This window comes from Corythoichthys intestinalis, chromosome 2, assembly GCF_030265065.1.
Source record: "Corythoichthys intestinalis isolate RoL2023-P3 chromosome 2, ASM3026506v1, whole genome shotgun sequence".
Classification (NCBI taxonomy): Eukaryota; Metazoa; Chordata; class Actinopteri; order Syngnathiformes; family Syngnathidae; genus Corythoichthys; species Corythoichthys intestinalis.
The window spans coordinates 70,934,522-70,958,415 of NC_080396.1; the positions used below are offsets into that span (position 1 = coordinate 70,934,522).

Sequence of the window (23,894 nt, forward strand, 5' to 3'; positions counted from 1 at the left end):
CTTATTTTCCACCATGATTTTCAAATAAATTCTTTAAAAATCAAACAATGTGACTTTGGGTTTTTTTTCCACATTCTGTCACTCATGGTTGAGGTTTATTCATGTTGACAATTACAAGCCTAATATTTTCAAGTGGGAGAACTTGCACAATTAGTGGTTGACTAAATACTTATTTGCCCCACTGTAGATAACAACTGTCGCTTCTCAGAAACATTCCTATGAGGCCGTTGTTTTGCCGACCCTGGATCCAGCATTGCCCCTCCGTCGTCTGTTTTTGCCTTGTTTTTTGACCACTGTCAACAAATAAATTGTCCACCTGTTTTCAGCGAGCCTTCTTCAGACTTTTGGAACATGGAGTCAGTACAAATGGTTAACACGGGAGTGAACGTGCGAAATCTTGGCCCCCACCGGTTGGCTTGCGGGAGCAGTGCCAGCGGAACACTATTTCGTTCGGCTGGCGCTCTTTCCGTGGCTTGGCGAGGGGGCCGAATTCCTTCAATAAATTAAAAATTAATTACATTAGAATAGTAATTTTACAGATAAATGATACTATTTACAGTAGCAGCAGAAGTTTGAGGGGGAGCGAAAAGTTTACACTACCATTCAAAAGTTTGGGGTCACTTAAAAATGTCTTCCTTTTTGAAAGAAAAGCAGTTTTTTTTTCCAATGGAAATAACATCAATCAGAAAAACACTCTATACATTATTAATGTGGTAAATGACTATTCTAGATGTAAATGTCCAGTTTTAATGCAATATCTACGTAGTTTTGTAAAAAGGCCCATTTACAGCAAACATCACTCCAGTTTTCTAATGGTACATTGTGCTTTCTAGTTGCCTTAGAAGGATAATATATGAATAGAAAACCTTGTGCAATTGTGTTGGCACAGCTCAAAACAGTTTTGGTGGTTAGAGAACCTATAAAACTGATCTTCCTTTGAGCTAGTTGGGTATCTGTAGCATCACCTTTGTGGGTTTGATTAAACTCTCAAAACGACCAGAAAAAGACAACTTTCACGTGAAACTCGACAATCTGTTCTTAGAACTGAAGGCTATTCCATAAGAGAAATTGCCAAGAAATTGAAGATTTTTCTATAACGCTGTGTACCACTCCCTTCAGAGGGCAGCACAAACAAGATCTAACCAGAGCAGAAAGAGATACGGGAGGCCCCGCTGCACAACCGGACAAGAAGAAGAGTACATAAGAGTCTATAGTTTGAGAAATCGATGCCTCGCAGGTCCTCATCTATCAGCTTGATTAAATAGTACCCTAAAACGCCAGTGTCAATGTCGATAGTGAAGAGACGACACCAGGATGCTGGTTTACAGGGCAGCGTGGCAAAGGAAAAAGCTTTATCTGAGACTGGATAATAAAAGGAAACAATTAATATGGGCAAAAGAACACAGAGATTGGACAGAGGAAGATTGGAAAAAAAGTTATGGACAGGCGAATCAAAGTTTGAGGTGTTTGGACTTTGGATCAAAGAACATTTGTGACACAAAAAACAACTGAAAAGATGCTGGACGAGTGCCTGATGTCATCTGTCAACAATGGTGGAGGTAATGTGATGGTCTGGGGTTGTTTTGGTGGTGGTAAAGTGGGAGATTTGTACAAGATCAACAGGATTTATCACTTCATTTTACAACACCATGCCATACCCTTTGGACAACGCTTGATTGGAGTCAATTTTATCCTACAACATCACAGTGACCTAAAGCACACCTCCAAATTATGCAAGAATTATTTAGAAAAAGAAGCAGGCAGCTGGTATTCTATCTGTAATGGAGTGGCCAGCACAGTCAACAGATCTCAAATCCATTGAGTTTTTGTTTGAAGCAGCTTGACCATATGGTACGCAAGAAGGGCTCTGAAAGCGTGGAGTGAAGTTTCTCCAGATTACCTCAGCAAAATAACAGCTAGTATGTAATTGGTCTGCAAAGCTGTAATTGTTGCAAAATGAGCATTCTTTGATAAAAGCAAAGTTTGAAGGAGAAAATTATTATTTAAAATAAAAATCCTTATTTCCAACCTTGCCAAAGTCTTGACTATATTTTCTATTCTATTGGGACCCTCTGACGAAGGCGGAAGTGTTCGCCGAAATATGTCAAGTCAATAAACCACCTACTATTGCCTGGGATAAAAGAAAAGTTTTGACGAATTTATAAGTGTAGGCAAAATGAACTCAATACTATTAACTATATTTCCTATTCATTTTGAAACTCATTTTAAACATAAAAGTGTGACTTTTGAACATAGGCTGAGTTTGACTTTTGGGGCAAAACATGTTGATGACCCCGAAACGCAGAGTCAGAAATAAAATTAATTTACAGGAATGTTTATAACTCATTCACTCCCAGCCATTTTCACCGGTGCAACCCCCTTCGCTCCCCGCCGTTTTACTGGATTTTGACTGATTTTGCAAGGCCCACAGAAAATTCTGTTCTATTGCTATATAAACATGAAACCCACCAAAAGAAAGATTAGACTCTCTTCTTTCAGCAGTTAGTTCATATCTTTTTCCATTTTTTAGAAATCAGCATTAGAAAAAAGCTTAGTTTGAGCAATTTTCCAACTTCTGATGAAAAAACTTTTGAGCTTTTTGAGAAAGCATACATTTCAAACATAACTTTTTGCTTTAGTTACATCCCAAACATCTGAATAATATTTTCCTTTTACAAAATAACATAACAAGACAAATAGAGCTTTTGATAGCAAAGTAACAATTTATTTACACATAACTAACTGAGAGATGACGCTGTTGTGGCCGCAACAGCCGGGGTAAACTTTTCCCTCATCGCCGCCTGTCTCATAAAGATGGATTTTTTTTTAGTCTTTCTTTTGTGGTGACCACTGCCTCGTGGTGAAGTTTGCCTGGGGAACTTGAGTCCCTGGGGGGGAACCGGTTTAGCTGTGCACGTTTCCAGCTAAGTCGCGGGACATTGGAGGGTGCGACGGACACGAGTGGCCGAGCACGGTGGGCTCTGCTCGGCAAGCAGCACAGACTCAACGGCATTATCTGCTGCACTGGTGGTCCCAGTCGTTCTGCTCGGTCATCCAGCGCCTGGCATCCCGGGCATCCTCCCGGTTGTTCTGCTTTGTCGTCCGCCGCCTGGTATCCTGGTCGTCCATTCGGTCGTATTCCGCCGGCGCCCCGGCCGTGCGGCCCGGCCGTTCGTTCCATTGAATCGGGTTGGGGGTCTTACCAAATGCGTTACTGCCCTCCAGTGGCCAGTTTTATTGTTTTAAAATTGATTTTCAGCATTGTGCTTTGGAGCTAGGTTGAATCAGAACCTAGAGAGGTCTCTTGTGCAAAAAAACAAACAAAAAAAAAAAACATAAAAGACGTATAAATACGTCTTTGGGACACAGAAACCATTAAAAATAGAACGTATTTATACGTTTTTGGGAGCAAATGAGATAATAATAATAAATTGAAAATGAGTGTTTTTTGTTTCCCATCATTCTTGAGGGGAATTCCAAATCAGGCTGTTTAAGCTATACTTTTCGCCAAGATTGTCATCCATTGAATATGGTACGCCCAGCGGTGTCGTGCCAATGTAGTTACCCCAGTCAAAATCGTATCCTCTGGGCGGACCACTGCGCTGCACTGATTTGCTTGATTTGCGTGTTTTGGTGATGTAGTTATCTATGAAGTTTTAAAACCTGGCACCAAAAAAATACTTTTTTTTCTGACGTGTAACGTACATACAGAACGTAAAAAAGGCAAAGTTTCACTGTTTTACTCATAGATGAGCTTTAACTGTTATTACTGTCATTCAAGTCCTGTATGGAGTTTCTCCAGTTTAATAAACGTCGATGTCCAAAATATATATCACTGTGGTTCTTTTCTGGCCTCATTTAATTGTTGAAGTTGACGTAACTCATAACTAATGTGTGTGCCAGGGGAAACAATTTTTGACGGGGTAACTACATTGCCAAGGCACCTGTGGTGGCTCTGTTGTACAGTTAGCATCTTTAGTGGGGCAAATAGGAACTCCGCTCACCATTTGACGGTGGTCTCTAGCGTTTCATAGTCCACATTTGTCAAGTTCAAGTACGAATCCTTAGGTAGACATTTACTGTATAATAGTACCCAAAATAAAGAGAGAAGGCACTCAATTTGGTTGATAAGCTTGCAAGGAGAAAGAGGAAGCTAATACGCTTTAGCCATCGTTCTAAAAAACTCCTCCTTCCCCTCTCTTTTGGGATAGCCCTAGCAACAAGAGAGGTGACAACCCTAAAGGGATGGGGAGCAAAGCGGATGACACCTCGATGAATTTGGTTGGCTATGTGTAAGCATGTTGGTGGGATTAATATCTGTGTGTCAGCACATTCCAACAAAGCAACAACTGTCTTGTTGTTGCCTTTTGACCTTGGTAGGGCAAGAATCTTCAAGGCTTCTTCAAGCAAAACATTACCTCTTTGTAAGCGTAATAAGCAAAGCATTTCTTCTTTGCAAGCATCTATTGATGAGAGAAATTATATAATAAACATCTCAATAACTATCACATCAAATACATTTCATGAAGCAATAGCATTTGACAAGTAATAAATTGCAACAATATAATTTCTTAAATGTCCCAGTTTAGATCTCAATGTCTGTGGCTTGTTCCTTGAAGTTGACCTGTGGAACCTGGGCCGGTTTAAACCGGTCAGAATGACAAGGCAGTTTTATCAAGAACCAAACATGTCTATAGTTATCAATCATTAAAATGTCTCTTTACTGCAATCAATCATGAAACATACTATTATAGCAATCAATACTTTTTGTGAGTCCTCATTGGCAAAAGCAAATATTTAATAACCATTTAATAATTATTTTATCATTTTCAATCTTTGGTTCTTGCTCAGTAGTTGTTGTCCCTTTTGAAAACAAAGGTTTGAAAAAAATTACGTGTATCGATCTTGCCTCTTCAGTCCTCGGGTGGTTTTGGCAAAGCTAAGCAAATGACCGTCTTAGGTGTCAGGAATGCGGGCAGGACTGCGGGGAGCCGGCGCGGACACAAGACTGCGGGGAGCCGGCGCGGGCACTTGGATGTGGGGAACCGGTGCAGGCCCATGTCGTCGGCGTGCTCGTCCACGCCGAGGCTTCCGGACGATGTTCCCTGGCAGACTGGGTGGCACATTACATGGTGAAATCGAAGGAGGGTTGTAGGAACTACGGCCCTTACTTGGGCGCCCCCGCTGGCCACCACGCGGGGGTCCAGGGTAGCTGGCCAAACGGGAACCCAGGTAAGGGTCCAGGGAAAAAGGCTGGGAAGGGGACGTGGAATGACTGAAGCGTGACAAAAACTTAGAGGGTGAAAAAAAGGGCATGGAATCAAAATCGGGGTCGGATTCAGAGTCAGAATAGAGGAAGTCATATAAATTGTGATCCTCCTCAAAGTCTGAAAAATCAGAGTCCAAAAAAATTTGGCGAGACAGAACATAATCTGGGGAACGGGCGGATGGTCGTTGACGTGTACGCCGGTGCCGGATTTTTCCTGCGTTTGGGTCCACACACACCTGCCTGCCCGCATTCATGACATAAGGTCAAGTTACATGATCTGTTTGAAAAATATTTTGGCCCATTATGAAAATGCCCTTTTTTTGTTCATTTCATTCATTTTTGTTGTTTGTTTTATTGCTTTACAACTTTTATAGTATTCTTAAAATTCTTAATTTTAAAATCATATATTGTATAGGAAAGTCAATGACATGCAATGACAGTTTTCGGCCACAAGGGGGGGCGGCGGCCTGGGCTCCCCCTGAAAATCCGCTTATGCTTTTGAAGGAAAATACAAAATTGTCTAGGTGACCCCAAACTTTGAGTGGTAGTGTACAAAATAGTAATTTTATAGACAAGTGATACTATTTACAGTGAAAGCAGAGAGGGGGCGCGAAACATTTACATCTTCCTTGTGGAGGGGGGGGGGCAACAGAAAATAATTGAGAAGCACTGCAGTAGGTCATGATATAAAGTGGGCCGATCTGTGGCATTAAACTCCCTGGCTGAAAATGAGTCCCACTCCAGCCCTGGTCAGATGCACTTTATAGTCCGAAAATGACGGTACATTTTTGTGGATGACTACTTTTACTCTTACTTGAGTAATAATAATTTTGAAGTAACGCTACTCTTACTTGAATAAAATCTTTGGCTTCTCTATCCAAGTCTGCATGCAGGTTATGCTGTTTTATCATCCCTACCAACGTTGAGACCAAATCTAAGATAACAGGTTAATTTTCAGCACAACACTGACACAAGACACCAAACTTCCTTTATGAAGTACTTTGTGTAACGGGTATACACATGTCCGTTGTGGAGCGTCGAAACCTCCCTGCCGATTCCTTCATGTAGGGACGCTGGCGGATATGCTGTTGGCTCGAGCTTTATGGCGTATTGATTAGCGTCCCTACCTGCCGAGTGGAAGCGTCGCGGCACGCGGGTTCGCATCTTAGTCTAGTCAGAGGTGGGAGCGGAACGCAGGTTGGCGCTGACACACCGATAACATTTGTCACATCCTGTTGGCCTTTTCTACCACGCTCCTGTTTTGCTTTCTTTTCTTTCCTCTTTTGATAACCCGATTTTTGTTCTGAAAACATTTCTGCAGTCCCGCTCACTCTGAGTCATTGACTGGTGTAAATGTGCACCGCTGCTCCAGGTCTGATTGAAGGAAGGGCGGACCAAACCGTTTAATGTAAATACGGGGGTGGCTGGCAATACATATGCTCTCTGGGTATTTACTTTTTGCCATAAACAAAACAAGAAAAAGAAACCCTTAGTTTTATTCCTATTAAAATTATAATGATTAATATTTAAATTAGCAAACGATTACCTGATGTTCTAATCTTCTTTGTGGGCCCCATCAGGGCATGGGCCCTTAGAATCAATACCACTTTTCACCCCTATATGGCGCCCCTGGGCTAAGATAACAGGTTAATTTTCAGCACTACACTGACACAAGACACCAACCTTCCTTTATGAAGTACTTTGTCACATCCTGTTGGCCTTTTCTACCCCTTTCCTGTTTTGCTTTTTTTTTCTTTCCTCTTTTGATAACCCGATTTTTGTTTTGAAAACATTTCTGCAGTAGCGTGTGCTCCGAGCCATTGACTGGTGTAAATGCGCACTGCTGCCTGCTCACGGTCTGATCGAAGGAAGGGCGGCATAAGCGGATTTAAAGGGGGGGGGGGGGGCAGCCCCCCGGTGGCCGAAAAGTGTCAGTGCATGAAATTGACTTTCAAATATATATATATATATATACAGGGTGACCCAAGAAAAAGTTTACACTGCCATAATACAATTTAAATGCCATGTTTATTCATCTTAGAATTAGAATTTAATCACAAATTATACATTATTGTAAAGAACATGTACAGTACACTCTATTTTTCAATGTGTCCTCCCTTAAGTGTCACAACAGCCTCCAGGCGCCTGCGGAACGCTTGAAAGGTCTTCTTTATGTAGGATGCTGTCATCTTTTCCCAAGATCTAACAATGGACCTCTCCAAGGCTGCCACAGAAGTTTGTGGCTTCTTACAGGCACTGTCCTCCACATTTGCCCATATGCTATAATCCAGGGGATTGAGATCTGGACTCTGGGGTGGCCACATATCACCTTGTCAATCAACTTTTTGGTCCGCACAGATCGGCACTTCCAGACCCAGGTTTTCGTGAGGCTGTTCCAGTATCTTTCAGCTTCTTTTTAACTTTGTAGACTGCACATCTGGATATTCTCAGATTTGCTGCAATCTCAGTAGGTGTCAGACCGGCACGCAGCAATTCAGGTACAGCTAAAGTTTTCTTCATTTTCAGCAGAAACAGCAGACCTTAATGAATCACTTAAGCATGACAACCTATTTAGATATGTTTCAATGGCTTTTAAACAAGCAGTCAACTGAGTGTAAACTGTTTTTGGGGTCACCCTGTGTATACAGTGCCTTGCAAAAGTATTCGGCCCCCTTGAACCTTGCAACCTTTCGCCACATTTCAGGCTTCAAACATAAAGATATAAAATTTTAATTTTTTGTCAAGAATCAACAACAAGTGGGACACAATCGTGAAGTGGTACAAAATTTATTGGATAATTTAAACTTTTTTAACAAATAAAAAACTGAAAAGTGGGGCGTGCAATATTATTCGGCCCCCTTGCGTTAATACTTTGTAGCGCCACCTTTTGCTCCAATTACAGCTGCAAGTCGCTTGGGGTATGTTTCTATCAGTTTTGCACATTGAGAGACTGACATTCTTGCCCATTATTCCTTGCAAAACAGCTCGAGCTCAGTGAGGTTGGATGGAGAGTGTTTGTGAACAGCAGTCTTCAGCTCTTTCCACAGATTCTCGATTGGATTCAGGTCTGGACTTTGACTTGGCCATCCTAACACCTGGATACGTTTATTTTTGAACCATTCCATTGTAGATTTGGCTTTATGTTTTGGATCATTGTCCTGTTGGAAGATAAATCTCCGTCCCAGTCTCAGGTCTTGTGCAGATACCAACAGGTTTTCTTCCAGAATGTTCCTGTATTTGGCTGCATCCATCTTCCCGTCAATTTTAACCATCTTCCCTGTCCCTGCTGAAGAAAAGCAGGCCCAAACCATGATGCTGCCACCACCATGTTTGACAGTGGGGATGGTGTGTTCAGGGTGATGAGCTGTGTTGCTTTTACCCCAAACATATCGTTTTGCATTGTGGCCAAAAAGTTCAATTTTGGTTTCATCTGACCAGAGCACCTTCTTCCACATGTTTGGTGTGTCTCCCAGGTGGCTTGTGGCAAACTTTAAACGAGACTTTTTATGGATATCTTTGAGAAATGGCTTTCTTCTTGCCACTCTTCCATAAAGGCCAGATTTGTGCAGTGTACGACTGATTGTTGTCCTATGGACAGACTCTCCCACCTCAGCTGTAGATCTCTGCAGTTCATCCAGAGTGATCATGGGCCTCTTGGCTGCATCTCTGATCAGTTTTCTCCTTGTTTGAGAAGAAAGTTTGGAAGGACGGCCGGGTCTTGGTAGATTTGCAGTGGTCTGATGCTCCTTCCATTTCAATATGATGGCTTGCACAGTGCTCCTTGAGATGTTTAAAGCTTGGGAAATCTTTTTGTATCCAAATCCGGCTTTAAACTTCTCCACAACAGTATCTCGGACCTGCCTGGTGTGTTCCTTGGTTTTCATAATGCTCTCTGCACTTTAAACAGAACCCTGAGACGATCACAGAGCAGGTGCATTTATACGGAGACTTGATTACACACAGGTGGATTGTATTTATCATCATCGGTCATTTAGGACAACATTGGATCATTCAGAGATCCTCACTGAACTTCTGGAGTGAGTTTGCTGCACTGAAAGTAAAGGAGCCGAATAATATTGCACGCCCCACTTTTCAGTTTTTTATTTGTTAAAAAAGTTTAAATCATCCAATAAATGTTGTTCCACTTCACGATTGTGTCCCACTTGTTGTTGATTCTTGACAAAAAAATTGAATTTCATATCTTTATGTTTGAAGCCTGAAATGTGGCGAAAGGTTGCAAGATTCAAGGGGGCCGAATACTTTTGCAAGGCACTGTATACTAGAGTTTCTCGTATGCAGACATCAGCCCGTTTAAAGGCGCTGGCCCGCGCGATGTAGAAGCCACAGAATGGACTCCACCATGGGCTGCTGGTGGAGTTCTCCTCAGAGTGTCCTCAATTAAATTTGCTGCTTCTCTGAGCAGCTCCGGGCACATTTTGGACATATGTATGTTTTGCTTGGACAACACGCGAAATGCGTCAAAGCCTACTACCGCTACACTGACCACGCTCGTGACGCTACTAATCTTCGTCGTCTTTGTGATTTTGAGGGAGCAATTATTTTTCAGATTGTACGGATCTACACTGCTACCTTATGTTGTTGTCACCTACGTCATCACGACCACCTGAGCCGCCATCTTTCGTGTATCTCAGTGACCTGGACTACATCCGCCCCGGTCACGTTTGTTTTGTTGACAATTTTGCGGGTAAGCAGCCACGCGAATGTCACATCAAAATGGGAAAAAGCCAGAAGAACGACAAGATTCCTTATGTGGAGAAGCTTGAAAAGGAAGCGAGAGATCGGTATTTGTCAGTTATGGTGCCTCTACTGTGGTCTGAAGACCAAAGATGACATGGTTGCGTGTGATAATGAGATCTGCCCCATTATTATTTAACCTGTGTTGGTCTACACCGCATGAAACAGATAAAGACGTGTTGGTTCTGCTCTCTGTGCTCCACTTAAGTTAGTGGTGGTTGGTAGTTTGTGATTCGTTTTAACTGACAATTTGGCAACATTAAAAGTACCTGGCCAAAGTAGTTAACTGTCGTCCTTTGTATAAACATTATTATGCGTGTGTGTATATATATAATACAGTATTGACACATGCTGTACTTACAAAGAATAGGATTCAAGATGACTTCATATTTTTTATTAAATACAATCAAGTCACAACAAAATACAAAATATCAATAACAGCTAAGTTTGAAAGGCTGAAACGGTTAGCATAATAAATGTTATAACAGTACAAACTACACAACAGTTGGGCAAAGGTTTGTAAGGGCACCGCATACATAAACAATCTTATCCAACAATGTGCAATCTTCGCCGTCACATGGCAGAACCAAGTTAATAGGTATAGGTACTGTTGGATCTTATACTTCTGGCAAAGATTACCAATTACCCGTTCAACATGGATCCTCAAATGTGCTATCTTCCTAGTCTCCTCCACATCTCTACCACCTAACTGACAGCGACCTTTTGTGAACGCGGGGAGTTTGACCTCTGCACATAACATACCCACATGTTCTTGAATATCAAAGCCTCTGTCAGTCAAGACAATGTCCCCGGGCAAAAAGTTATTAAAAAAAGCACTGTTCAAGGTGATATGTTTGTCACTTGTGCGACCACCCCAACCTTTTGACATCAAACAAATTCCCCCCTTTCGTGTGATTCCAGTTAGATATTTCATGGTGTAGTTATGCTTGGACCTAGAAAACATTTGCGCATGCGCCTTAAGATTTGATGGTTTCTCTGTAAAAATTTCAAAAAACTCAATAATCACTGCAACTCTGCGTCTGAAGAACTCAACAAACTCGTGAAGCATTGTTTTATAGAGTGTTTCTCTGTTGGGCCAAACAATTGCTCGTCTCAAGTTAGCATGTAAAAAGGGCACCATGCCACTGAACACTCAATACACAGTCTTACGGGAAACATGGAATATGTGTGCAATGTGTAGTGTAGGCAGGTCCAAACGCAGGCGCATGAAGGTCAGAAGGAGCATCTAAAGGGCGCTGACGGCTCCTCCTGTAGCTCACCAACGTCTTCCTCCATCCTCAATTTCTCACGCCTACTTCGCCTAGAAGAGCGGTCCACGTTGGTGGGCTGAACACATGTGTGTCCCAGGTGTAAGGATGGTGCCTAGTCAGGGTCTGCCTCATTTATTTCATATGCTGGTTTTCCTGAAATTATAAAAGTCGTATCAGTCATACAACAGGTTAACATTAGTAACTTAAAATGGATTTTAAAGCTTTGTAGTGTGTCTAAACTGGTGGGACCTGCCCTCATATGGCACTGATTTGTATGCAACAGACTTTCTTTTTTTTTTTTTTTTTTAAGTTTAACTGATCATTATGCATAACAAACAAGCAGAAGATTCTTCTGGTGATTTAGTAGATCTGTAGTCTCCTCCACAGAGTGCTTGGTCAAGCATATCAGTAGCCTAAGCGGGAGGTAAATATCGCATTTTTTTCTAACACATCTCCCATACTTATAATCATTCATTGTGTGCTGTTACATCTTCATTACTACCCTTACTTTGTTACCTTTGAACTGTTTTTTTTTTTTTTGTGTACTAGTACCATACGATGAACGCCTGTTGCTCATGCAGTTAGCCAGTAGGGCTACAGTTAGCCTCTCTTAGACACTAGCGTGGTTAGCCAAAGTAAACAACACAACCACACGCCATAAGCGTTTAAATGCAGTCAGTATCAGCATCCGAAGAACATTAACACTTCCAGTTACTTACCTTTATGGAAATGTCGGGAACAGACCGACATGTTTTCAGTTGATGAATAAAAAGTGATGGCCTTTCTTCTCACCGCTGCAACCATTCGAAGCCTCTTGGTCAACTCATCTGAGTTCCATATCTTCTCTTCCAGGCGGGAATGCTAAAAAAAAAACCTATCCCATCCTTTTTGCATTCGTTTCTATCATGGGACCTAGAATGGCAGTCTTTCACACAACACGAGTGTACCATTTTCAACGATTACCACGCAGAATGGATGCCTAGCAAAGGATCACGTCGCGGGATTGCTGTTGTTCTGCAATACACGAAAACCCACAATGCATTGCGCCAGAAACGTCACGAGACAAGAACCGTCTCAGGCGTCAATCTATTATCTGAGATCGACTAGTTAAGACTTGCTTTGCTGAGCAACCAATCAGACGTTAGAAACTGACGAGCAAACGTGACAAATAAAATTATTGCATGGTTACACCTCCAGACCAGAGGAACAAGAGTGCAAGAATGAAATAAATAAAAAGTGAAATAAATAAAAGTTGAAATAAATAAATAAATGATGAAATAAATAAATAAAATTTGAAATAAATAAATAAAAATCGAAATAAATAAATAAAAATTGAAATAAATAAATAAAAGTTGAAATAAATAAAAGTTGAAATAAATACATAAAAATTGAAATAAATAAATAAAAATTGAAATAAATATTGAAATAAAAGCATTTTAATGACACTTTTAATTATTTATTTAATTGTGTATTCATTTATTGAATTTTTGCACTCCTGGTCCTCCATATATAAGTGCTATCAGTATTGTTCTTAATGCTAACTGAAAGGTTTATTTCATGTTATGGTTTATTTTATGGTATAGAAAAGTATATAAGGTTAAAAGGTCATAAATAAAGCTCATAAATATACACAGTATATACAGTGATTGCACTCAAGGGAGAGATTGTCAATGATAAGGTAATAAATTAAGGTAAAGGCAATTCATATAGGCAATTCATTGATTTATAAATAAGTTTTAAAAGGAAAAAGGTGAAAAGTTTTTGTTAATTTCTAATTGTGTTGTTTTATTTGTGTGCACAGCAGCTCTTACAGTGTGATTACATCAAGGATGGAATAAAAGTTGTAAACCATCAGTTTAAGAGACCATCTTTTCAATCGGGTATGGAGGACCAAAGCTGCCAAAATTCAAAATAAAAATAAATCAACCAATAAAAAGCAAAAAAAACCCGAAAATAATACAAAAATAAGAAATATGATAGAAAAATTAAATATAAATACAAAAATAAATTTGGAAATAAGTAGCTAATTAAATAAAAGTTGAAATAAAAATGAATATATATACAAAAATAAGAAATTACATTAAAAATGTAAGAATAAATACAAAAATAAATATATTGATTGAAATAAATGTCAATCAATAAATAAAAACGCTTTGCCATATATTTACTTATTTCATTGTCAGTGCCAACGTTCAAGTGGAAATGTTATTCAAATGAGGGGGCGGTACTACATCTGTTGAACTATTCACCCATTGGTCGATCGACATGCCAGTTCAGTGATCCTCTCGATCGACTAAGTAATGTCTGCCTTCCTGCTTGCTTGCTTGCTTCGTAAAATAATGGGACGAGACGAGAAGGTCGGAATCCAAGCTGCTACGGGATGCTGGCAATCGGTTGGATGAGGACATGGTACGTATTAAATTGGTAATTTGGTGTGTGTTTTTTAAAAAACTTTTTACTTGCATTGGGTCTCAGGAAGGGGAGGCAAGGCGGGACATGGATAAAGCTGCTAACAACATTAAACTCACAAGGAATAGTTTAGCGTTAGCGCAATTTAGTGAAGCAAAATTCACATATTCAAGTTCGTGTGGTGCTCCGGGAGACTGTCTGCACCGGCTGGTGTCCCGTTTAATGCTTTCGTAGTTAATCTATTATACCATTTTGCCGTTGTCATCTATTTTCTTCTAGATACTTCTGAGGAACGTTGGGGTGTCGTTCCTCAACAATAAGACATCTCTCGTCCTCACTTATCTACGTGCTTTTTTTTATTTTATTTTATTTTTTTTTTACCCTAAAGCTCCCCGAAGACTCAATAAATTTACATTTCAGGGAATGCTGATGGTGAGCAATTGGCCAGTATTAGGGGAAAAAGTTACTGACCTAAAGTGGCTCATGTTGGTGTCCAGTGGACAATTTTTTTGATGAACGAGTTAGTTGTGCTGGAAGTCCTTTTTTGTACATCAATTGCCTGTTTATAATTTGTATTGTATTACACTGGTCATCAATAAAATATTACTTTGCAGAAAAAAAATAATTGCCTTTATTATTTTTTCACATTACTGAGGTACTGTCACATCAACCACAACCAACATTCTATGCTGTCATTTAAAACAAGTCCAAAAATATTTGACGCAGGATGGATAGTCTCGCTGTAGACATTCAATACATTAGAAAATTCTGACATCTGCTGAATTTCTTCAGGAGTCAAGGCCTGTCGCAGCTGCACTTCAGGGACTGACACCGACATGGGGGTGATGACCACGTGGACCATCACATAAAGCTCCAAATATGTAATTTTAAGTTGAACCAACTAGTCCTAAAATATAACTAAACATGCACACATCGTATATGGCAAATTTAGTTATTGATTAGCCTCATCTGTATGTGCCTAGCCCTAGACTGTGAAAGTGTTCGTATTTATATAATTTAACTTTTTTGGTCAGGGATATTTCATGCTTTTATTGTTTTATTTTTAATGTTAGGTTTTTGATTAGAAATGTGCACTTTACATTATCCCTTTTGAAGTTGAACTTGTTAAGCCATTTTCAAAGAGCCAACAAGCAAAGAGGGCGTGCCACACCTCATAATTTGATTTTGATGGGTAAAATTTCATCCAATCATCTCCCAGAAGTGGCAACTAAAACTATACCAACATTTCTGCAATAACAGACAATGTGTTGCAGGGCCCAGAATTTTTTTTTTTCTTAATTCTGCGACATTAAATTTTAGGGTTTCTTATTTTTGCAAGCCATAAACATCAACATTTAACTCATTGGCTGCCATTGACAGCGCTTGACACCCAATCCATTTTGACTGGGAGAGGCTGGCAGCGAAAGCACTCCAAATCTAAATGAATTAGATTCCTAGCGCATAATAAATAATAAAAGCATGAAATATTTAAACTTAATTTAAAATGGTCTATATTATACTGTATATGGGTTTATCTTTCCAAAATGGGTGAAAAAAATATGGTCTTAATTTATTTTTGTACTTCCTTCCAAGTCCCCCAATATAGAGCTTTAATTTATGACTTTATGCTTGCCATAGCTATGCCTTTGACTGTTGGGGGCTGGCACAGAATATCATCTACGGCGAACAGTTTGTAGTTGTAGTGTGCGGACAATTCCCGGTGGATCCAGACATGGCATGGACTCTTGCACACGAAGTCCTCCATGAAAAAACAGGAAAACAAGTTGCAATTTAAAAAGTTGCATCGCATAAAAGCTGAAGAAGTAATTTCTAGTGTTTAAACAGGACTTGAAACAACAAAATGGTTTAACCCTGATGGCAAAGTCATGATTCGGCTTGTTATTTTTTTTTTTAAAACACGAATATTTCCTCTTGACACTTCATTTGAATGAATGAAACTATAGTCCAAGTCAAATTATTAATGACATTCACTTACTCTGAACCTTTGTACGTCGGAACCTGAGACGTCCTTGCATCATTCTGAACCCAGAATTTGGATGAGATCCTGGGATCCCTGTAATCACCCAGCATCCAACGTTGCGATGTCAGTGGAATTATTCAAGTCAGAGACTCTAAAAACAATGTTATGGTGAGCAGGAATATCGTTTGTTTTCATGAGAACTTAGTTGTAACTTCTGCTAAGCTACACTGGAGCAGTTACAAGTAGCTTTGATACCAGTAGCAGTCAGATATATATAGAGAGTGCAGCATGCCATACGAATAACCAAGTTTTCATTTTAAAATATGCCACTGTCATACAAACTCACCTTATACCATGCTTTGACATTCGACGGTGGATAATGCATATTCTCTCACTTCTCACCAAGTAGGACTACTAGGTTATGGAGGTAGATTTGTGTCTTTATTATTCAATCAAAAAAAAAGTTGCTTCAATCAAATAAAAAAATGCTTCAATCAAAATATATATTTTCAATCGAAGAAAACGTCTCTTCAATCAAAAAAATGTGTTTGAATGCAAAAATAAATTTGAAACTCCAAAAAATATATTTGAAAACTATTTTTCTTTGATTGAAAAATTTTTTTTTTGGATTTAAGTCAAGTTTTTTTTGATTGAAACACCATTTTTGATTGAAGTCATGTAATCTTGCGTTGGGACCACATTTTGGCTAGGACATTTGTGTCTTTATTATTCAATCAAAAATTAAGTTGCTTCAAACAAAAAAATATATATTTTCAAAAGAAAAATCACTTCAATCAAAAATTTTAAAAATATTCAATTGTAGAAAAAAAGGTTTGAATGTGAAAAAATATTTGAGACTCAGAAATTCGCATTTGAACACTTTATTTTTCATTCAAACTGTTTTCTTTGATTGAAGCAATCCTTTTTGTGTTTGAACCATATAAGGGGTAGGACATTTGTGTCAAAATCATTCAATCGCAATAAAAGTTGCTTTAATCAAAAAATTATTTTTAATCAAAGAAAAAAAATCATTTGCAAAAATATATATTTTTTGAAAATATTTTTTTAAATTTGAATTTTTTTTATTTTTTTTTTATTGAAGTGTCACTTTTTTTGAAAAGCAAAAAGTTTTAAACTCTTTTTTTTTCAAAGTGGAAAAAGTTTTGAACACACTTTTTTTTTTTGAAGTGGGAAAAGTTTTGAAGGCACTTTTTTTCGATTGAATCATTTTGACACAAAGATTCAACTTCAACGCTAGTTCCGGTGTGTTTGAGTGGCAGTTGATTGGGCCAATGGCATAAAAGTATGAAGCAAGAATAATGGCCATTGGCTACCAGGTCTCCATCCAGCCATCGGAGTCTCCTGGAGTCCAAGCCGATTATAGGGCACTGGTACGGGGGTGTAACATCGGCATTTCACCGGAGTACCCGCAACGGCACGTTGCCCTGTCGCGGCACACTGGTCGGACCCCGATATCACCCCCCAGGCGCGGTGGCCGGCTGTCTAGTGGACGGTCCGCGAATGACACGACACTCATTCAAAGTTGAAGTGATGGGGCTCCAGGCGTGGACGCCGGCGACTCGCCGGTAGTCCACTCTCTTACTGGGCAGGCTAGTGTCGGGCCACTCGCCGACCACTCTTGTACCGGCGCGTCGCGGACACTCCGGTTGGAACCGATTGCCAACCGTCACGTCAGGGCAGCGGGTGAAGTTCGCCGTGTTGAATCACATTAAGCAGCAGGGCACCATACTCCGGTGAAATGCCAATGTTACACCCTCGTACCAGTGCCCTATAATCGGCTTGGACTCCAGGAGACTCCGATGGCTGGATGGAGACCTGGTGGCCAATGGCCATTATTCTTGCTTCATACTTTTATGCCATTGGCCCAATCAGCCGCCACTCAAACACACCGGAACTAGCGTTGAAGTTGAATCTTTGTGTCAAAATGATTCAATCGAAAAAAAGTGCCTTCAAAACTTTTCCCACTTCAAAAAAAAAAGTGTGTTCAAAACTTTTTCCACTTTGAAAAAAAAAAAAGAGTTTAAAACTTTTTGCTTTTCAAAAAAGTGATACTTCAATAAAAAAATATATATATTTCAAATAAAAAATATATATTTTAGAAAAATATATATTTTTGCAAATGATTTTTTTCTTTGATTAAAAATAGTTTTTTTGATTAAAGCAACTTTTATTGCGATTGAATGATTTTGACACAAATGTCCTACCCCTAATATGGCTCGAACACAAAAAGGATTGCTTCAATCAAAGAAAACGGTTTGAATGAAAAATAAAGTGTTCAAATGCGAATTTCTGAGTCTCAAATATTTTTTCCCATTCAAACCTTTTTTTCTACGATTGAATTTTTAAAAATTTTGGATTGAAGTGATTTTTCTTTTGAAAATATTTTTTTTTTGTTTGAAGCGACTTAATTTTTGATTGAATAATAAAGACACAAATGTCCTAGCCAAAATGTGGTCCAAACGCAAAATGACATGACTTCAATCAAAAATGGTGTTTCAATAAAAAAAAAACTTGACTTAAATCAAAAAAAAAAAAAAAATTCAATCAAAGAAAAATAGTTTTCAAATATATTTTTTTGAGTTTCAAATTTATTTTTGCATTCAAACAAATTTTTTTTTATTGAAGAGATGTTTTCTTTGATTGAAAATATATATTTTGATTGAAGCAACTTTTTATTTGATTGAAGCAACTTTTTTTTGGATTGAATAATAAAGACACAAATCTACCTCCATACTAGGTCGGCTGTTTCCCTGACTTTCAGACCCACGTTCTGTCATCTGTGGCAGGCATGGCATGGCTAGTAGATTTCAGAAATCGAATGTCGATCAACCAATAAGCGAATAGTTCAACCCATGGCACCCTTAGGAACGCCCCCTCATTTGAATTACATTTCCACTTGCAAGTTGGCGCTGACAATGAAATAAGTAAATATAAGGCAAAGCGCTTTTATTTATTGATTGACATTTATTTCAATCAATATATTTATTTTTGTATTTATTTCCACATTTATTTTTGTATTTATTCTTACATTTTTAATGTAATTTCTTATTTTTGTATATATATTCATTTTTATTTTTACTTTTATTTAATTAGCTATTTATTTCCATATTTATTTTTGGATTTATTTTTAGTTTTTGTATCTTAATTCTTATTTTGTATTTATAGTCGTTTATATTTTGCCTTTTATTGATTTATTTTTAATTACTTTTATTTTTAATTTTGGCAGCTTTGGTCCTCCATAATCGGGATGCGACACTAGTTAATTCTATCAGCATTTGAACTCATTGTTTATTTGTGATTTATTATTGTTATTTACGTGTTTATTTGTACTTTAATAAATAATTTAAGTGTTCCAATATGTTTTTTGTGAATTGATAAGCGTCAACAAAAATTTCATTGCTAAATTAGTAAACCGAAAAAAAAAAAAAAAAAAAAATTTTTAAATTATTAGATTAGTCGACTAATCGTAAAAATAGTCGGCTGACTAATCGGGAGAAAATTAGTCGTTTTGGACAGCCCTAATATATATATATACATGTACATATATATAAGTTGTAAACTTGTAAAGCAATAAAACTGCAACAAAAATGAATGACATGAACAAAAAATATATTTTTATAATGGGTCAAAATTATTTTTTGAACAGATCATGTGACTAGCACCTTCGATGGTCATTTGCTTTGCATTTAATAAAAAAATAAATAGGAGAGGGCAATTTTATTTGTCAAATGATTTTTTTCTTTGGTTGAACTTTTTTTTTTCTTTTGATTTAACTTTTTTGGGATTGAATGATTCAGACACAAATGTGCTACCCATAATATGGCCCAAACACAAAAAGGATTGCTTCAATCAAAGAAAACGGTTTTGAATGCGAAAAAATATTTGAGATGGAAAAATTAAGTGTTCAAATGCAAATTTTTCCATCGCAAACATTTTTTCGCATTCAAAAACGTTTTCTTTGATTTATATTTTTCTTTTTTTGATTGAAGATTTTTCTTTTTGAAAATATATATTTTTTTGAAGCAACTTTTTTTTTGATTGAATAATAAAGACAAAATGTGGCCCAAACACAAATCAACATTACTTCAATCAAAAAAGTTGCTTCAATCGAAAAGAAATACAAAGAACACTAGCTTTCATATGCATTTTTTTGAGTTTCAAATTTATTTTTGCATTCACTTTTTTTGATGAAGCGACTTTTTTTTAATTGAAAATATTTTGATTGAAGCAACTTTTTTTTATTGACACTTTTTTTAAGTGAATAATAAAGACACAAATTTACCTCAGTATGGCTCCGCCCAGGAAATACAACTTTTGACTGGGGTAACTACATTGGCACGACACCGGCGGGCGTACCATATTAAATGGATGACAGTCTTGTATAGCTATCCTAAGCAGCCTGATTTAGAATCCCCCTAAAGAATGATGGGAAACAAAAAACGCTCATGGTCAACTTATTTTATAAATAGTCTTGTAAGTTAATTTTATTGCTGACACTGCGTTTCGGGGTCATCAACATGTTGTGCCCCCCCTGCCCCAAAAGTCAAACTCCGCCTATGAAGGGCAGACTAAACCATTTAATGGAAATACGGGGGTTGGGGAGTGGCTGGCAATACATATGCTCTCTGGGTGTTTACTTTTTGCCAAAAAAAAAAAAAGAGAGAAATGAACCCTTCTTTTTATTTCTATTAAAATTATAATGATTAATATTTCAATTTGCAAACTATTACCTTAATGTTCTAATTTTCAGTTGCGGTGATCACGAGAAACTACCGACCGTCCTCAAGGGAAATGATCTACGGACGCTCCTTCCGTGTTGTCGGCCGGTGCGGGGCTCTTTGCCGGGGAACCTTGGCCTCACCATCTCGGCTGGGCATTCCTTGGTTCGCTCGGCGCTGATCAACACAAGGTCCCTTACGAATAAGACGCTTATGTTGAACGACTTCTTTTCGACACATCATCTGGATTTCCTTTTCCTAACGGAGACCTGGTTGAAACCAGGTGAGTGCAGCGCCTTTTCGGAGATCGTCCCGTCCGGCTGCTGTTTTTTCAGCACCCCGCGAGCGGCTGGCCGTGGTGGCGGCTTGGCTGCTGTATTCCAGGACAAGTTTAAATGTAAGACCATAACTGCTAAGAACTATTCTAGCTTTGAAGTGCAGTTGTTCTCTATCAGGCTTACTCCCCCGTTGCTTTGTGCCACAATTTATCGCCCCCCTGGTTTGAACAAGGATTTTATCCAGGAGTTTTTGGAGTTTTTGTCAGATTTGATTCCAAAATTTGGCAGGGTTTTGATTTGCGGGGATTTTAACATTCATGTCTGCTGCTCTGATAATCAGCTGGCGAATGACTTTAAAAGGACTCATACTCTGGATCTGGTGATTTCGCTTGGGCTTTCAGTTTCCATCAGGGAAATACTGGATACTGCAATCTCGGACCATCTTCCCGTCATTTTTGACTTTTCTGCTACTTTTTCTGCTAGAAAGACAATCTCTCCAGCTTGTGACCGCCGATGCATCACTCCATCTAGAGCAGCGGCTGTATTAGAAGACTTACGGCAGGATGCTGACGCCGTGCTGCCTTCTCCTCTCTGCTCAGACAGTCTTCTCTCCATTTTCTCTTCCAACTGCACTGCTGCTTGCTGTTTGTTATTCATTCTATATTTGGCCAGGTTCCTTCATATTTATCTGAGATTTTAACCCTCTCTAACTCTGGCAGGGCTCTTCATTCTAGAGCAGTGGTTCTTAACCTTGCTAAAGGTACCGAACCCCACAAATTTCACATGTGGATTCATCGAACCCTTTGGAATTGGATAATACAGCATTTTCCCCCCCCAAATTCAAAACTGATATATCTAAGCTAGCAAACTAATTATTTAGCAAATTCCCAATCAAAATTCTTCTGATTTTGACAGCATGTTTTATAAACAGGTCAAAATTTGAGACCGCGCTGCCCTTTGGTTTGTTGTATTGCCTCAAACAAAGTGTGGGTCTACCTTCCACTGAGCAAACCAGGTCCTTCTCCCATCAGATCAAGGACTAGCGGTTAAAAGAAATGGATATAGCCTGTAAATTGGGAGCAAACCAGTCCAAAACCTGGTCTAAAAAGCCACTGTGCCTAGATTTAACCAGCGTACGAAAACAGGGCTCTGCATTTCTTTGCCGAACCCCTTAGACTTACTCACCGAACCCCTGGGGTTCGATCAAATGTGGATTTTGGCATGTTGCATTTTTATTTGGTATGTGGCAAAATGGATTTTGGCATGTGGCATTTTTTTTGTATATAGCAAAATGGTTTTTGGTATGTGGCAAAATGGATTTTGGTATGTGGCATTTTTTTGGTATGTGGAATTGCATGGCCTGCAAAAATGCCATACACAAAAATGCCACATACCAAACAAAAAAAGCCACATACCAAAACCAATTTTGTCACATATCAAATGAAAATGCCACATGCCAAAATCAATTTTGCCACATACCAAATAAAAACGACAGATGCCAAAATCCATTTTGCCACGTACCAAAAAAATACCAGATGGCAAAAGCCATTTTGCCACAGACCAAAGAAATGCCACATGCCAAAAGCCATTTTGCCACATACCAAAACAAATGCCAGATACCAAAATCTATTTGCCAAGGTACGAAAAAACATTCCACGTACCAAATAAAAATGCCACATACCAAAAGCCATTTTGCCACATACCAAATAAAAATGCCACATACCAAAATCCATTTTGCCACATACCAAAAAAGCCACATGCCAAAAGCCATTTTGCCACATACAAACAAAAAATGCCACATACCAAATAAAAATGCAACATGCCAAAATCCATTTTGCCACATACCCCAAAAAATGCCACATGCCAAAAGCCATTTTGCCACAATTCCACTTTTCGTTCCCGGCCCTGCTGTCATTCGACCGGCCGCTTCTTTTGCAAGTTCCGAGGTTGAAAGACCGATCTTTTGCAGTTGCTGCCCCCAGGTTGTGGAATAGCCTACCCCCTGAAATCCGCACCATTATTAATCTTGGCCTTTTTAAATCTTGGTTCAAAAGACACATTTTTTTTTAAGACTCGCATTTTCCCCAGACTAGGGTTGCCTGGTTTTATTTCTTATGGTTTTTAATGTTTTCGAATTTTATCTGTTTTATTTGCTGTTTTGACTTTGACCTGTTATGTCATAGTATGGTACTTTCCTGCCTTTTATTTATCATGACCCATGTTTGTCTTTGTTGTAAAGCACTTTGAAAACCTTTTAGGTTTTGTAAAGAGCCATACGCGGAGATTAAGGGGGTACGTGGGGGTGGCCAAAAATGTCATTACATTTAATTGACTTTCCACCACTTTCCTTCACCCCTTATACAACAAATCCCATGATGCTCTGCTGTTGTTTTGCCGCGATTAAACAATGTGAAAGAGGCAGACACGCCCCCTACTCTGTGTCAGTAGCGTCTATGTTAGTGGTCATGGATGTATTAAGAATGGTAAATGGTGTTATACTTATATAGCAGGCGCTCAAAGGTGGTGATCCATCTTCGCGCACACTCCTTCGGCTATAAACCCCGGTGGAGTCTGTATCCCCGTTCATCTCCCCTGGACCACACTGCGACCTCAAACTACAGCTGTCACTGTGTTACTCAACCAAGAAATGGCGAAAAGAAAAGCAGAAAATAGAACTTTTTTGGACAGGTGGGAGACGGCTGAATTGCTCTCCATGTTCGATAGCACTTACTTATGTGAGCAACTTTTCTCCTCAATGAAGATGACGAAAACGTCTCACAGGAGACGTCTGACTGACGAACAACTTTGTTCGATAATGAAGGTTCCTTCAGCTCAAACCTTGAGCCCCGACATTGATGAACTGGTATTCGAGAAAAGATGCCAGGTGTCTGGCTTGGACACATCAGAGTAGATCAGTGTGTCGCAAAATGAGCAGTAAATACATTTTCTATGCACTTTTTCTTGCTGCTCCAAGGCCTGAATGGTTGATTGATTCATCGTCATGTTTTTTATTTTCAAATTTATTAGCCTGTGTAAGAAGCTAATTTTGACATTTATCCTAGAAGGCTGCAAACAGAAAGGAGGCATTCAATTTTTATTTAAACTTCATTTAATATGTCATTGATGTTTTTTTTATTATTATTATTATAACTACTATTGTTATTATTAGTAGTATTATTAGCAATTCAATTT

The 23,894-nt window shown here is 38.8% G+C and overlaps 1 long non-coding RNA gene across 2 annotated transcripts; it reads right to left on the bottom strand.

The window, feature by feature from the left end:
- Nucleotides 1–10,440: 10,440 nt before the first annotated feature.
- LOC130912567 (uncharacterized) lies at nt 10,441–23,894 on the bottom strand. 2 transcript variants are annotated; one of them, XR_009062627.1, is made up of 6 exons: nt 22,548–23,894; nt 19,989–20,121; nt 16,032–16,099; nt 15,701–15,836; nt 12,015–15,463; nt 10,441–11,448 (listed from the first exon to the last, which is right to left on the bottom strand). It is a non-coding gene; the product is annotated as an uncharacterized LOC130912567 (long non-coding RNA). The 2 variants fall into 2 exon arrangements; XR_009062626.1 differs by lacking the exon at nt 22,548–23,894 and adding an exon at nt 20,437–21,975.